The sequence below is a fragment of the Microtus oregoni genome, unplaced genomic scaffold (assembly GCF_018167655.1).
Source record: "Microtus oregoni isolate MIOR12 unplaced genomic scaffold, Mior012 000003F_ref0000135, whole genome shotgun sequence".
Taxonomy (NCBI): Eukaryota; Metazoa; Chordata; class Mammalia; order Rodentia; family Cricetidae; genus Microtus; species Microtus oregoni.
The window spans coordinates 2,795,053-2,808,328 of NW_024543062.1; positions in this window are offsets into that span (position 1 = coordinate 2,795,053).

Here is a 13,276-nt window from a genome sequence, read left to right on the forward strand (position 1 = left end):
CCGTACTTCACGAGGAGTTCGCCACCAGCCAGAGACAGCCAGCACACAAAAAATGACTGCCTCTCGCAATGCAGAATCGTGTCGCGGGTGGCTTTAGCTTCAGTGGTCATTCGCATCGCAGGCTCGCGTTGTCGCGCTCACCCCCAAGCAGGAGGTCACTGTGGTTCAGTCCGCCGGAGACAGCCGCCTTCACACGCGGGAGAACGCGATCACGTGGGCTAGCGTGGGGTGGGCAGGGCGGAGCCTGCTCCGAGTGGCCAGCGAGGCTGTCGGAGTGGCTACTAGGGAAGATTTTGTCCGTCTGTCTTGTCAAAATTTTTGATGTCTCCAACCCAGAGCTCTTCCTTATGGGGTGTTTCTTCAGTCTTAAAAAGGACCAACTGGACGAGCTAAGCGCTTAACAGCACTTTTTCAGTAGACTAATTTAGCTTAAACTATCCATCGCCAGCTCGAAAATTTTTACATGTGTGAGTGTTCTGCCTGCATGTGTATCTGTGCACCACGTGTGTGCCTGATGCCCGCGGTGGCCAGGAAAGGACGAGTTACAGACAGTTTTGAGCTGCCATATGGGTGGGAATTGAATCCGCGTCCTCAGTAAGAGCAAGAAGTGTTCTTAACAGTTGAACCATCGCTCCAGCCCCAGTTTACCAGTTCACTTCCAAAAAAAAAAAAAAAATTAATAAAAATATTTTTTAAAAGATCAGTTAGTGCCGGGCGGTGGTGGCGCACGTCTTTAATCCCAGCACTCGGGAGGCAGAGACAGGCGGATCTCTGTGAGTTCCGAGACCAGCCTGGTCTACAAGAGCTAGTTTCAGGACAGGCTCCAAAACCACAGAGAAACCCTGTCTCGAAAAACCAAAAAAAAAAAAAAAAAAAAAAGATCAGTTAGTTCACCGTAAAAGCACTGGAGTGACTGAGCCAAAACTATGAGTTCATGCTAGCCTGTGCAATATAAATGTGTGTGTGCGCGCGCGCGCGCGCACGTGCGTGTGTGTGTGTGTGTGTGTGTGTGTGTGTGTGTGTGAAGACTCAACAAACGAAACAGGTGGCCAGAGGCCAGTGGATGAGTTAGTCTACTAGAATGTTTTTGATGAGGTCAGAAATCAGGCAGGAGTTAATGGCAGGTGGCTTGGTGGTCGCTTGCTTGTCAAACCTGACAACTTGAGTTTCATCCTGGAAACCCATATTGCAGAGGGAGATAATTGACCTGAGAGTTTGCCTCTGATTTACACAAGCATTTACACAACTAAGTAATTTTTTTTATTTTTTTTTGTTTTTTTTCCCGATTAATTATGCAGGCACACGTCACACTCACACAGCACTCAGACAGTACAGCACAAGCACAGAGACAGACAGACAGACACATTCACACACAGTACTCACTTACCTGGGACTCGTTGTTTTGTTTTTTGAGACAGCATTTCTTTGTTTAACAGTCCTAGCTGTCCTGGAACTAGCTCTGTAGACCAGACTAACTTCAAAGTCACTGAGATCAGCGGCCTGCCTCTGCTTCCTCAGTGCTGGGATTAAAGGTGTGCAGCTCTCAAGCCTCAACTGTTCAGACCCCCAGGAATCCTGATGATAGCTAGTAGCACATCCCCACTCCCTCTTTTTTTCTTTTCTTGCTTTCTTTCTGTTTTTTTTTTCCCCCCCCAGGATGTGGTTTCTCTGTGTAGCCCTGGTTGTCCTGGAACTCCCTCTGTAGACCAGGCTGGTCTCAAACTCTCTGAGATCCACCTGCCCTGCCTCCCAATGCTGGGATCAAAGGCATGTGCTACTACCACTGTCTAATGTCGTCCCTCCTTCTCTAGCTGAGCCAGAGACCTCTTGAGTATCAGGACTGTCAGTCTTACAAGCCCACCCAGGCCTCAGTCAAGGTGGGCAATTACAAGGCTAGCCCAACACAAAATCATGAAAGTATCCAAAACATGTTTTTGCAATTGGTAACTCAACTGCACAGTTCTCAAGTGTGAACTCTAGGTGACAGCTTCATATGAAAATGTCAAAAGGCTGGACACACCTCTTCTCAGAACTTGGCAGCTCCTTGGGACTCTAACCAAACCATGAGCCTTTATCTTCAGCCCTTTGCAGCCTTGTCTATAACTTCTCCATGACTCATCCTTTCTACCTCTGCTTCCAGACAGCTAGCCCTGCCGCTCTTCATCTGCACTCAAGCTCCCCCTGTCCAGCCAGAGCTCCACTCTGTCCTCTTCATGTCACTGGCTGGGCCATCAAGGGAGGTGTTCCTGCTCAGTACTGGATGAAAATGACTTCATGGCCACGTGGTGGTGGTACACACCTTTCATCCCAGTACTCAGGAGGCAGAGGCAGGCAGATCTCTGTGAGTTCGAGGTTAGCCTGGTCTACAAACATTCCATCAGAATGTTTGAAATGGTTCTGGCTAAAGCTGTGTCTTCAGAAGCTGGGTGTGTTTAAGTCTGACTGGCTGTTTCTGACTGACAGTCTATTTGCTTAAGTGGGCAGAGCCGCAAAGGAGAACTCAAGTACTGCCAGTTAGGAAGTCAGATTGACTTGATTCCAATGTCTCTGCTTATTCCCCGGAAAATAAACAGAAACCCTTACAAAGATCTTACCATCAGCTGGGCATGATGGTGCATACCTATAATCCTAGCACTCCGATGGATGCAGGAGGATCAAGAGATAAGGTTATCTATCCTTAGCTCTATTGTGAATTCAAATCCAGCCTGGGTTACATGCGACTTTTTTTTTTTTTTTTTTTTTTTTTTTTTTTTTTTTTTTGGTTTTTCGAGACAGGGTTTCTCTGTGGTTTTGGAGCCTGTCCTGGAACTAGCTCTTGTAGACCACGCTGGTCTCGAACTCACAGATATCCGCCTACCTCTGCCTCCCAAGTGCTGGGATTAAAGGCGTGCGCCACCACCGCCCGGCTACATGCGACTTTTTAAAAAATAAACAAACAAAAAAACCCAAACAAGAAACAAAACCAAGTAAGGGCTTGTTCTCCAAGGAACAACACCTGAGGTGGTCCTCTGACCTCTGTATACCTGTGCACACTGATGCATGTGTACCTGAGCCCCCCACACCAACTCACACACAAACACGTTTTAGCCCCCTTACACCTCTCTCCAAACTGATTGCTAACCTTAGTAGTGATTTTTAATATAGTTTTACAAAAGACTTATTTATATGGGTGTGGTGTCTGTGGGTGGTCTCAGAGGCCAGAAGATAGATCCTTTGGAGATGAAGTTACAAGTGTTTGTGAGCCTCGGTATGGGCGCTGGGATTTGAGCTCCGGTCCACATGATTAGGCATCAAGTGTTCTTTTCTGCTGAGTTCTTTATATATACCTTAATAGATTTCAGCAGAGCTTTACAGGCTGCCCGGTGATCTAGAAAGAAGCGAGTCCTACTTGCTGCCCAAGCACAACTCTGTCTTTAGAATGCACTTTTCAGCTAGGACGGTTTCAGTTTGCACTAACCTCCCTCCCTGCTCTCATATCTTTTTTCAGTCCAAATGACCATAAACAGTTTTTTTCTTTCTTTATTTGTTTATTTGGCTTTTTGAGATGGTTTCTCTGTGTATTTTTGGAGCCTGTCCTGGAACTAGCTCTTGTAGACCAGGCTGGTCTCGAACTCACAGAGATCCACCTGCCTCTGCCTCCCGAGTGCTGGGATTAAAGGCGTGTGCCACCACCGCCTGGCCCCTCTCTGGTTCTAAGAGCAGGCTGTTGGATTCACTTGGGGAGTCAGCAGAGGGACTGTGTTGCTTGGTGTGGCAGCTTTAAGACCAACAATAGTCTTCTTCTGAGTAGTGTTATATGACTTAAAGATGATGTAGGTTGCTGTGGGATAATGCTTTTGTACACTGTAAAGATTTGTCACTTGTATTGGTTTAATAAACATTGATTGGCCAGCAGCCAGGCAGGAAGTATAGGTGGGGCAACCAGACTAAGAGAATTCTGAGAAAAGGAAAGGCAGAGAGTCACCAGTCAGATGGAGAGGAAACGAGATGAGAATGCCTTACTGAGAAAAGGTACCAAGTGATGTGGCTAAACATAGGTAAGAATTATGGATTAATTTAAGTTGTAAGAGCTAGTGAATAATAAGCCTGAGCTAATAGGCCAAACAGTTTATAATTAATATAAGCCTCTGTATAGTTCTTTGTGATTGAACAGCTGTGGGACCAGGTGGTTCTGCATGGTAGCTTCCTATGAACTGGTAACATCCTTCACTAGGAAGATCTGTTTCCTTTCCTCATTCAGAATGAGCTGATAACAGAAGTAGCAGAATAAAGGGCTAAAACTTCACAGGAATAAAATAAATCTAAAAAAAATTGTTTTTAATTATGAGGATCTGTGTGTTGGTATGTGTACATGAATGCAGATGCCCTAGGAATCTAGAGGGGCCAGATCCCTGGAGTTGGAGTTCTAGGTGGTTGTGAGTTTCCTGACATGGGTGCTGGGAACTGAACCAAGTCATCTGAAAGAGCAGCCAGTACACTGAACAGCTGAGCCATCTCTCCAGCCCCTTATTTATTTGTTTGCTTATCTGTATTCAATTTAGTTGTCTGTGTGTAATATAGGTATAGGAGTCCTGCGAGTCCATTTACTTATTTACTTATGTTAATTTTAGTTGTGTGTGTGTCTGCACACTCAGAATCCAAAGAGTTCAAAAGAGTACATTAGATCCTCTGAAGCTGGAGTTTGAAGCGGTTGTGAGCCACCCAATGTGGGTGCCAGGAACCAAATCCAAATCCTCTACAAGAGCAGTATGCACACTAAACCACTGAGTGTGCCCACCCTTTCAATATTACTCTACCGAAACAATGGACCCAGAAAGAAAATTTCCCCAGCAATCCCATTGTGGAAGAAGGGACCGACTGAAGCTGAGTGCCAGTCAGAGGAGGAACTTGCACACAGTTCTAACAACTTGGTGGACCACCCTATAGGACAGACGGGAGCTAAGAGGATAGTATCTGTTTTAGTGCCCGTTTTGTCTCCCCAGGGAGCCTCATATCATTAAAGAGAGATGTAACTAAGCAGGTATATGTGCTACAAAGTGTTTTATTTTGCTTTTGTTCTTAGAGACAAGGTGTTTCTATGTAGCCCTGGCTGTTTTGGAATTTACTATGCAATCCCCTGGAGCTGGAACTGGCTCAAAGAATGGTTTATTTTTTTAAATAGTTTACTTGTTTTTATTTAATGAGCAGTGATTGGTGTTTGGCCTGCATGTACGTCTGTGTGAAGGTGTCAGATTCTCTGAAACTGAAGTTACAGACCGTTGTGAGTTGCCATTGTGGGTGCTGGGAATTGAACCCTGGTCCTTTGGAAGAGCAGCTATTGCTTTCAACCGCTGAGACATTTCTCCAGTCCTCACAAATGCTGCTGACTTCTGACTTCTAGGAAGGATCACGTCGAGCTTCCTGATGCATCATGCCCAGTAGGGTATTTGCACACCTTTGAGGGCCTTGGAAATTATACTTCGCTCCAAAAAATAGATAAGCCCTTGTCCTTTTCTGGTATTTATAACTGGGAAGCAAAGGACTGGAAAAGAGTGAAGGTTCGCCATAAAACTGGAACATATCACCGGTGACTGGGCGTGGTGGCCTGTTTCTTTAATCCCTGCACTAAGGAGTCAGAGGAAGGAGAATCTCTGTGAATTCAGAGACAGCCTGGTCTACAGAAAGAGTTCCAGGCAGAGCAACACTACCTCTTGAGACCCTATCTTAAAGCAATCAAATAAATAAGCAAACAAAATGGAAAGTGTCTCAACCACCAATGTGTCGTTTTCAAAAGAGGTGCTTAAAAATGAGCGATGGCTCAGTGGTTAAGGGCACTGGCTGTTCACCCAGAGGTCCTGAGTTCGATTCCCAGCAACCACATGGTGGCTCACAACCATCTGTAATGAGATCTGGCATCCTCCTCTGGCGTGTGGGCATACATAGAGGCAGAATGTTGTATACATAATAAGTAAATAAATCTTTATAAAAAATGTTTCTGTCAGGGACTGGAGAGATGGCTCAGCAGTTAAGAGCACTGGATACTCTCCCAGAGGTCCTTATCTACAGTGGAATCTGATATCCTCTTCTGGAATAAAGGCATACATGCAGATAAAACACACATATACATTAATAAAAAGTGTTTTTATCACATAAAAAGGTCAGAGGGTCCATAAAACTGATGTAAAGAAGAGGCAAAGGCTGGAACTCTGACTTTGTTGGTAAAATACTTGCCTAACAGGGATCCCTGGTCCCATTCCCAGCACATCACATTCAAGGCATGGTGGTGAATACCTGCAATCCTAGGAAGTAAAGGTAGTAGGATCAGAAATTCAAAGCCATCCTTGGCTACAGATCAGACTTAAGGCCAGCCTAGGCTGCATGAGACCCTATCTCAAAACAACAACAAAAGTGTTCAATTCCTGCCGTGCTCATTGTGCGAGGTAACAGATATCACAAACGCGGGCATTCTGAGTACCTGTGCACTAGAGGATGCCACGAGATGCTGCTCCCACTTGCCTACTGCTGCTTGGTGCTGTCAAACACGAAGAGCTAGGGAGATAGCTCGGGAGGTAAAGTCCCTACTGCTCAAACTTGAGAATCTGAGTTCAGATCCCCAGAGCCCACAGAAAAGCCAAGTATGGGACCCAGCACAGGGGCACACACTTAAATCCTATCTTTAATCTCAGCACTCTTCCAGGACAGGCTCCAAAGCCACAGGGAAACCCTGTCTCGAAAAACCAAAAAAAAAAAAATCTCAGCACTCATGAGGCAGAGACAGGAAGATCTCACAGGTGAGTTCGAGGTCAGCCTGGTTTACATAGTGAGTCCCAGGAACCAGGTCTACGTCGAGAGACCCTAGTCTCAAAAGAAAAAAAAGTGTCTGTTGCTGTGTAATGCACACCTACCCTATAACCCCAGTGAAAGAGGGACAATTAGGTCCCTCACTGGTCAGCTAGTTTAGCTAAAATAAAAAGCCCAGGTTCAGTGAGACCATGTCTCAAAAAATAAAGTGAAGAACAATAGAGGAAGACACCTGATATCAACCTGTCAAATTCTAGCTTTCACAGGCCAACACACACATACACAACACACAATACACAGAGAGCATAAATACACAAAAATAATGGGAAAACTTTTAAGGAATTGGTAACTGAGGCCAGGCAGTGGAGATGCATGCCTTTAATTCCAACACTCAAGAGGCAGAAAAAGACAGATCTCTAAGTTCTAGAGAAACCCTGTTTTGAAAACAACCCCCCCAAAATGTGCGTAGAGAGACAAGTTGTGCTCAACATTTTTGTTTTGTTTTGTTTGTTTTCCAAGACAGGGTTTCTGTGTATAACAGTCCTGGCTGTCCTGAAACTAGCTCTTGTAAACCAGACTGGCCTGGAACTCACAGAGATCCACCTGCCTCTGCCTCCAGAGTGCTGGGATTAAAGGTATGTGCCACCACCACCCAGATGTGCCCAAAATCTTAGTTTTTTTTAAATTTGTGTATATGTGTGTGAGGGGATATAAACATATACATATATATGTAGTAATAGGAGCGGCGGGGCTGCATCCCCAGCACCCCAGCCGCCTGCACGGCTAGCTTTACCCGAAATAATTACACGGAAACTGTATTCTTTTAAACACTGCTTGGCCCATTTCTATCTAGCCTCTTCTAGGCTAATTCTCACATATTAATTTAGCCCATTTCTAATCATCTGTGTTGCACCCCAAGGTGCGCTTACCGGGAAGATTCTAGCCTACGTCCATCCTGGGTCGGAGCTGAATCGCATCTGCCCGGGAGAGCGGAGCATGGCATCTCTGTCTGAGGCGTCTTACCTCAATTCCTCTTCCTCCCAGCATTCTGTTCTGTTTACTCCACCCACCTATGTTCTAAGCTATAAGCCCAAGCAGTTTGTTTATTACTTAACCAATGAAATCAACAGATTGATATATGACACTCCCACATCATATATATGATATATATACAGAGAGAGAGAAAGGGGAGAGAATGTGCGTTTTGCTGTGTATCACATAAGTGCTATACCTTCAGCAACCAGAAGAGGGCAGCTAGAGTTGCATTGTTGTGAGCTACCATGTAGGTGATAGGCATAGAGCCTGGGTCCTCTACAGAACAGTGCTCTTAGGCACTGAGCCATAGCTCACCAACCCCCATCTTAGCTTATTTAAAGGCCAAAATAATGAAAGAGGTGCCTATCATGAAGACCTATTGCTGGCAAGGTTGTAACAGTATTGTGATGAGAATAAGCTGTTGCCCCAGTGGCCCTGGGAATGGTGAATCCCTCTGATCTGCCCCTGGTGAAATTCAAAACTATAGGGTACAGAGTTGCTGTTGGTTGGTCTCCAGAACACAGTGACTGTGATTTATGGCACTCTTGGTTTAAAGGTGGTTAAAATGGGGGCTAGAATGGGGTTTAGGGGTTAAGAACACTGGCTGATCTTCTAGAGGTTCCGAGTTTATTCCCAGAAACCACATGGTGGCTCACAACCATCTGTAATAAGATCTGACGCTCTCTTTTGGCCTGCATGTCCAGAGCACTCACACCTAAAATATAAATAAATAAGATTTTTTTTTTAAGTTGTGAAAATATTGTTGGGGCCGGTCAGTAGTGGCACATACCTTTAATCCCAGCACTCAGGAGGCAGAGGCAGGCAGATCTCTGTGAGTTCGAGGCCAGTCTGGTCTACAAGAGCTAGTTCCAGGGCAAGCTCCAAAACTACAGAGAAACCCTGTCTTGGAAAACAAACAAACAAACAAAAAGTTGTTGGGGAACATTATTTTCAGGTGTGTGACTTTTGTTTACACTGCATTTGTTTAACTCTGTGAAGCTGTGTTTCTGTGCCTGTCTAAAACACTGATGGTTCTAATAAAGAGATGAACAGCCAATAGTGAGGCAGGAGCAAGGATAGGCGGGGCTGGTGGGCAGAGAGAATAAATATGAGGAGAACTCTGAGCGAAGAACAAGATTAAGAGAACAAGAAGAGGAGGATATCAGGGGCCAGCCACCCAACCACCCAGCCTCAGTCACAGAGTTAGAAGGAAAGAAAGGTATATGGAAATAGAAAAAGATAAAAACCCAGGCATAGTTTAATTTAAGAAAAGTTGGCAAGAAAGAAGTCAAGCTAAGACCAGGCATTCATAACTAAAAATAAACCTCCAAATGTGATTTATCTGGGAGCTGGGTGGTGGGCCCCCCAAAAAAGACAAAATAGTAAATTATCCTACAATAAAATGTCATCATGGTTTAGTGGTAGAGAACCTACCTAGTCTTGCCCAGAGAGAGAGGCTTGAGTCACAACTTAGTCTCAGTGACAGATTGTCTACATTGGGATGGCCTATGGTATACAGCCTCGATTAAATTAGTTGATGTGGGAAGGCCTAGTCCACTGTGGGCAGCACCATTCTCTATATAGGGTGTCTTGAACTGTGAAGCAATCCAGGGGAACACAAACAAGCATATGGGAATGCATTCGCTCTCTTGACTTTTCTTGACTTGAGATGTAGTAAGAATAGCTGCTTAAAGTTTCTGTTGTTTGGATTTCCCTGCTGTTATGGGCTAGAAACTGGAACTATGAGCTAACACAAATACTTTCTTCCCTAAGTTGCTGTGGTGTTTTGAATGAGATAGACCCTGATAGCCTCAAATGTTTGAATATTGGTTCTCTAGTTAGTGGAACTATTTGGGTAGGCTTAGGAGGTGTGGCCTTATTGGAGAAGTTGTGTTACTGGGGATGGACTTGGAGGTTTAGCTCTCTTCTGCCTCATGCTTGTGGATCAAGATGTAAACTCTCAGCTACTACTCCAGTGTTGTGCCTGCCTGTCTACTACCATGTGCCCCAACCATGAGGATCATAGATGTTAGGCTGGATGCTCCAGCTCGCTTCTGCAAAAGCCCCATTCCTCTCTCTCCAAACTCCACCCTCTCAGAGACTCTCCAGAAAGTCCAGTTTGGCATTCTTGGCGGCTGGTGGCTCTTGCCCTGAAGTTGCCAGCAATCCAAACCCCTGCCTAAAAGTGTAGCATACTTAGGCACAAACCCAGCTTGTGGCAGACACATCTTCTATATGTGTCTATAGTGTACATAAACACTTCACTTTAATTTGGCCATGTGATTTTTTTTCCTGCCCCTTCTCCTACCTCAAATTCTGGGGGCTGGAGGAGTTGCTTTGCTCAGAATAAACCTGGTCTTTTATTTATTTATTTATTTATTTATTTATAATTTGGTTTGATCTGGTTGACTGCATTGGTAGAGAAACCTATTATTAGGGTAGAGAAAACCTATTGATAGATTCTAACCTTTTTAAATTTTTAAGCCACAGCTGGGCGGTGGTGGTGCATGCTTTTAATCTTAGCACTTGGGAGGCAGAGGCAGGCAGGTTCCAAAGCTACAGAGAAACTTTGTCTCAAAAAAAAAAAAAACCAAAACAATGGGCTAGAGAGATGGCTCAGTGGTTAAGAGCACTAGCTGGTCTTTCAGAGGTCCTGAGTTCAATTCCCAGCAACCACATGATGGTTCAAAACCATCTGTAATGAGATCTGATGCCCTCTTCTGGCTTACAGGCACATATGCACGCAAAACACTGTATACATAGTAATAAATAAATCTTTATAAAAAAAATTAAAAGAAAATTAAGATAGTTGCTGCTTGTCAGGGCATTTTATTGAAGAAACAAAATTGAAACTAAAATGTACCATCACATTGTTTTTATTTTATTTTTTGTTTGTTTGTTTTGTTTTAGACAGGGTTTCACTGTGTAGCCCTGGCTGAACTGGAACTCACTATGTAGACCAGGCTGGCCTGAAACTCACAGATCCATCTACCTTTGCCTCCTGAGCTCTGGGATTAGAAGACAGCACCATCACTCCCAGCTTCCCATACCATTTTTTAAAAATTAATTTATTTGAATTTTCTCTTACATATATGGGTGTTTTGCCTGCATCTTTGTCTGTGCACTTTGAGTGGCCAGAAGAGGGTGTTGTATCCCCTGGAACTGGAGATCCAGACAGCTGTGAGTCATCATATAGTTGCTGGCAATCAAGACCAGATCCTCTGGGAAGAGCAGCCTATGCTCTTGCTTGCTGAGCCATCTCTCGAGCCCCACATACCAAAGTTCATCCATCCAATCCAGTCAGCAATCACGGAGGGACAGATCCTTGAGTGTGGCTGCTGCGGTAACAGAAAACAACCCTCTCTGCTCTCAGGGTTTATAGCTGTGTCTCTCAAACAAATTGGCAACTGACCGTTGGCAGGAAAAAAAGCTGGTAGATTTACCAAGTGGCATCTGTGTGCATGACCCAAGAAGGCTGAGGGAATTATGCAAGCAACCAACGGACTCCTGGAGCCCCTTTCAACGGAGAGGGGCCGATGCAGTCAGCTTGGTTTAAGAGGAAAATAAATGAGCCTTAGAGGACTGGGCCAGGGAGGTCAAATTGCCTGGCTGTGGAGCTGCCTCCAGGCTTCATTTCCAGAGAAGTCCCTAATCTTCCTGGAGGCAATGGGAAGGCCTGAAGATCCTATTGTCCTTTGGCAGGTAATGAAAAGTCACAGAAGACTTCTTGCATTTCCTGTTTTTCATTGGTGGGGAGCTGCCACCTCCACCCAGGTACAGCCAACCTTGTGGCAGAAAGTTTGAGTGAGGAGAGAGAAGGAATGGTTCCTAATTAAGATTTAAACCCAGCCAGGCATGGTGGCACACATCTTTAATTCCAGCACTTGGGAGACAGGTGGATCTCTGTGAGTTCGAGGCTAGTCTGGTCTACAGAGTGAGTTCCAGGACAGCCGAAGATACACAGAGAAACCCTGTCTCAAAAAACAAAAACGAAAAAGATTTAAGCTCAGGCTTGTTTGTACCTTTCAGTGTATTGGTGCTTCCTGACTCTCGGATACCAGATAACCTACGCTAGATTTCAGGTTCGGACTTTTTTTGTATCTCCCTGACTTTTACAGTCTTTTGCTTTCCTCACTCTGTATGAAAGGTGTGCTTTTGGTGGAGGAGAAAGTGGAAGTAATAAATTGACATTATAAATAATTTTTTAAAAATATTTATTTATTTTTATTATGCATACAATATTCTGTCTGTGTGTATGTCTGCAGGCCAGAAGAGGGCACCAGACCTCATTACAGATGGTTGTGAGCCACCATGTGGTTGCCGGGAATTGAACTCAGGACCTTTGGAAGAGCAGGCAATGCTCCTAACCGCTGAGCCACCTCTCCAGCCCCCTATAAATAATTTTTTTGATTTGCCTTTTATAATTTTATATTTGCCTTATATAATTTTATATTTGCCATTAGACTCTGTCCCTCATCAAAAAGAACATAATGCTGGCTGGTGGTAGTGGTGCACACCTTTAATACCAGGAGAGGCAGGTGGATCCCCTTAAATTCGAGGCCAGCCTGGTCTGCAAAGTGAGTTCCAGAACTATTACACAGAGAAACCCTGTCTCAAGAAGGAAAGCAAAATAACCCAAAAACTTGATTCTGTCATTCAGGCAGGGTGACCCCTAGGTGACAACAGCACCAGCTCACAGTAACTGGGACAATAGCTTTGATATGTAAACCTCTTGTTTGTCCAGAATTGACCAACCTCGAAGTTTCTGTCTCTGTGAAACTTGGGGGTAGGACCTAAAAGATTTACAGGTAACACTCAATGTGGAATGTTCTAGCTCAAAATCTGTATAAGCTGCAGAGAATTTCTGTACAGGGCTGGCTTCTCTTAGGGCATTAACCAGAATAGGATGTGAGTTACTATTAAAGTAACTTTTTATGTTCCAAGTGTTTGGAGTAAATTCTCACTGGGGAGGGCACGGCTTGACTTGCCACTTCACTTTGAAGAGTTACTACTCAGGCAGAAGGGACCGTAAACAGATGAAATAAACAATCTCTAGCAATGAGATACCTCCTGCCTAGTAGAGGCAGTCTTGAAAAACAAACAAACAAACATACAAAAAAAGACAAGGTCTCATGTGGCCCAAGAGAACATCAAACTCCCTGTGTGGCCCAGAATAACCTTGAGTTTCTGATCCTCCTTCCTCTATGAGTGTGTGAAAACACCCCCAGTTTATGTTTAGGATTAACAGCCCCTCCCCTAGGTGGGTAGTTAACACTGCTATTGTACCCTCATGTTCAGCTCATAGTATGGTCGTCTCCCCATGAGTTGCTGAACAGAGGACTTGGCGTATACTGGGTAACCGCTCTACCGCTAGGCTACATCATTGGCCCCACAATAAATTTTTAAAAAAATCAGTGAAAGCCACCACATCTGCTGTTGCTTCTCTTGCTAGCTTTGTAGG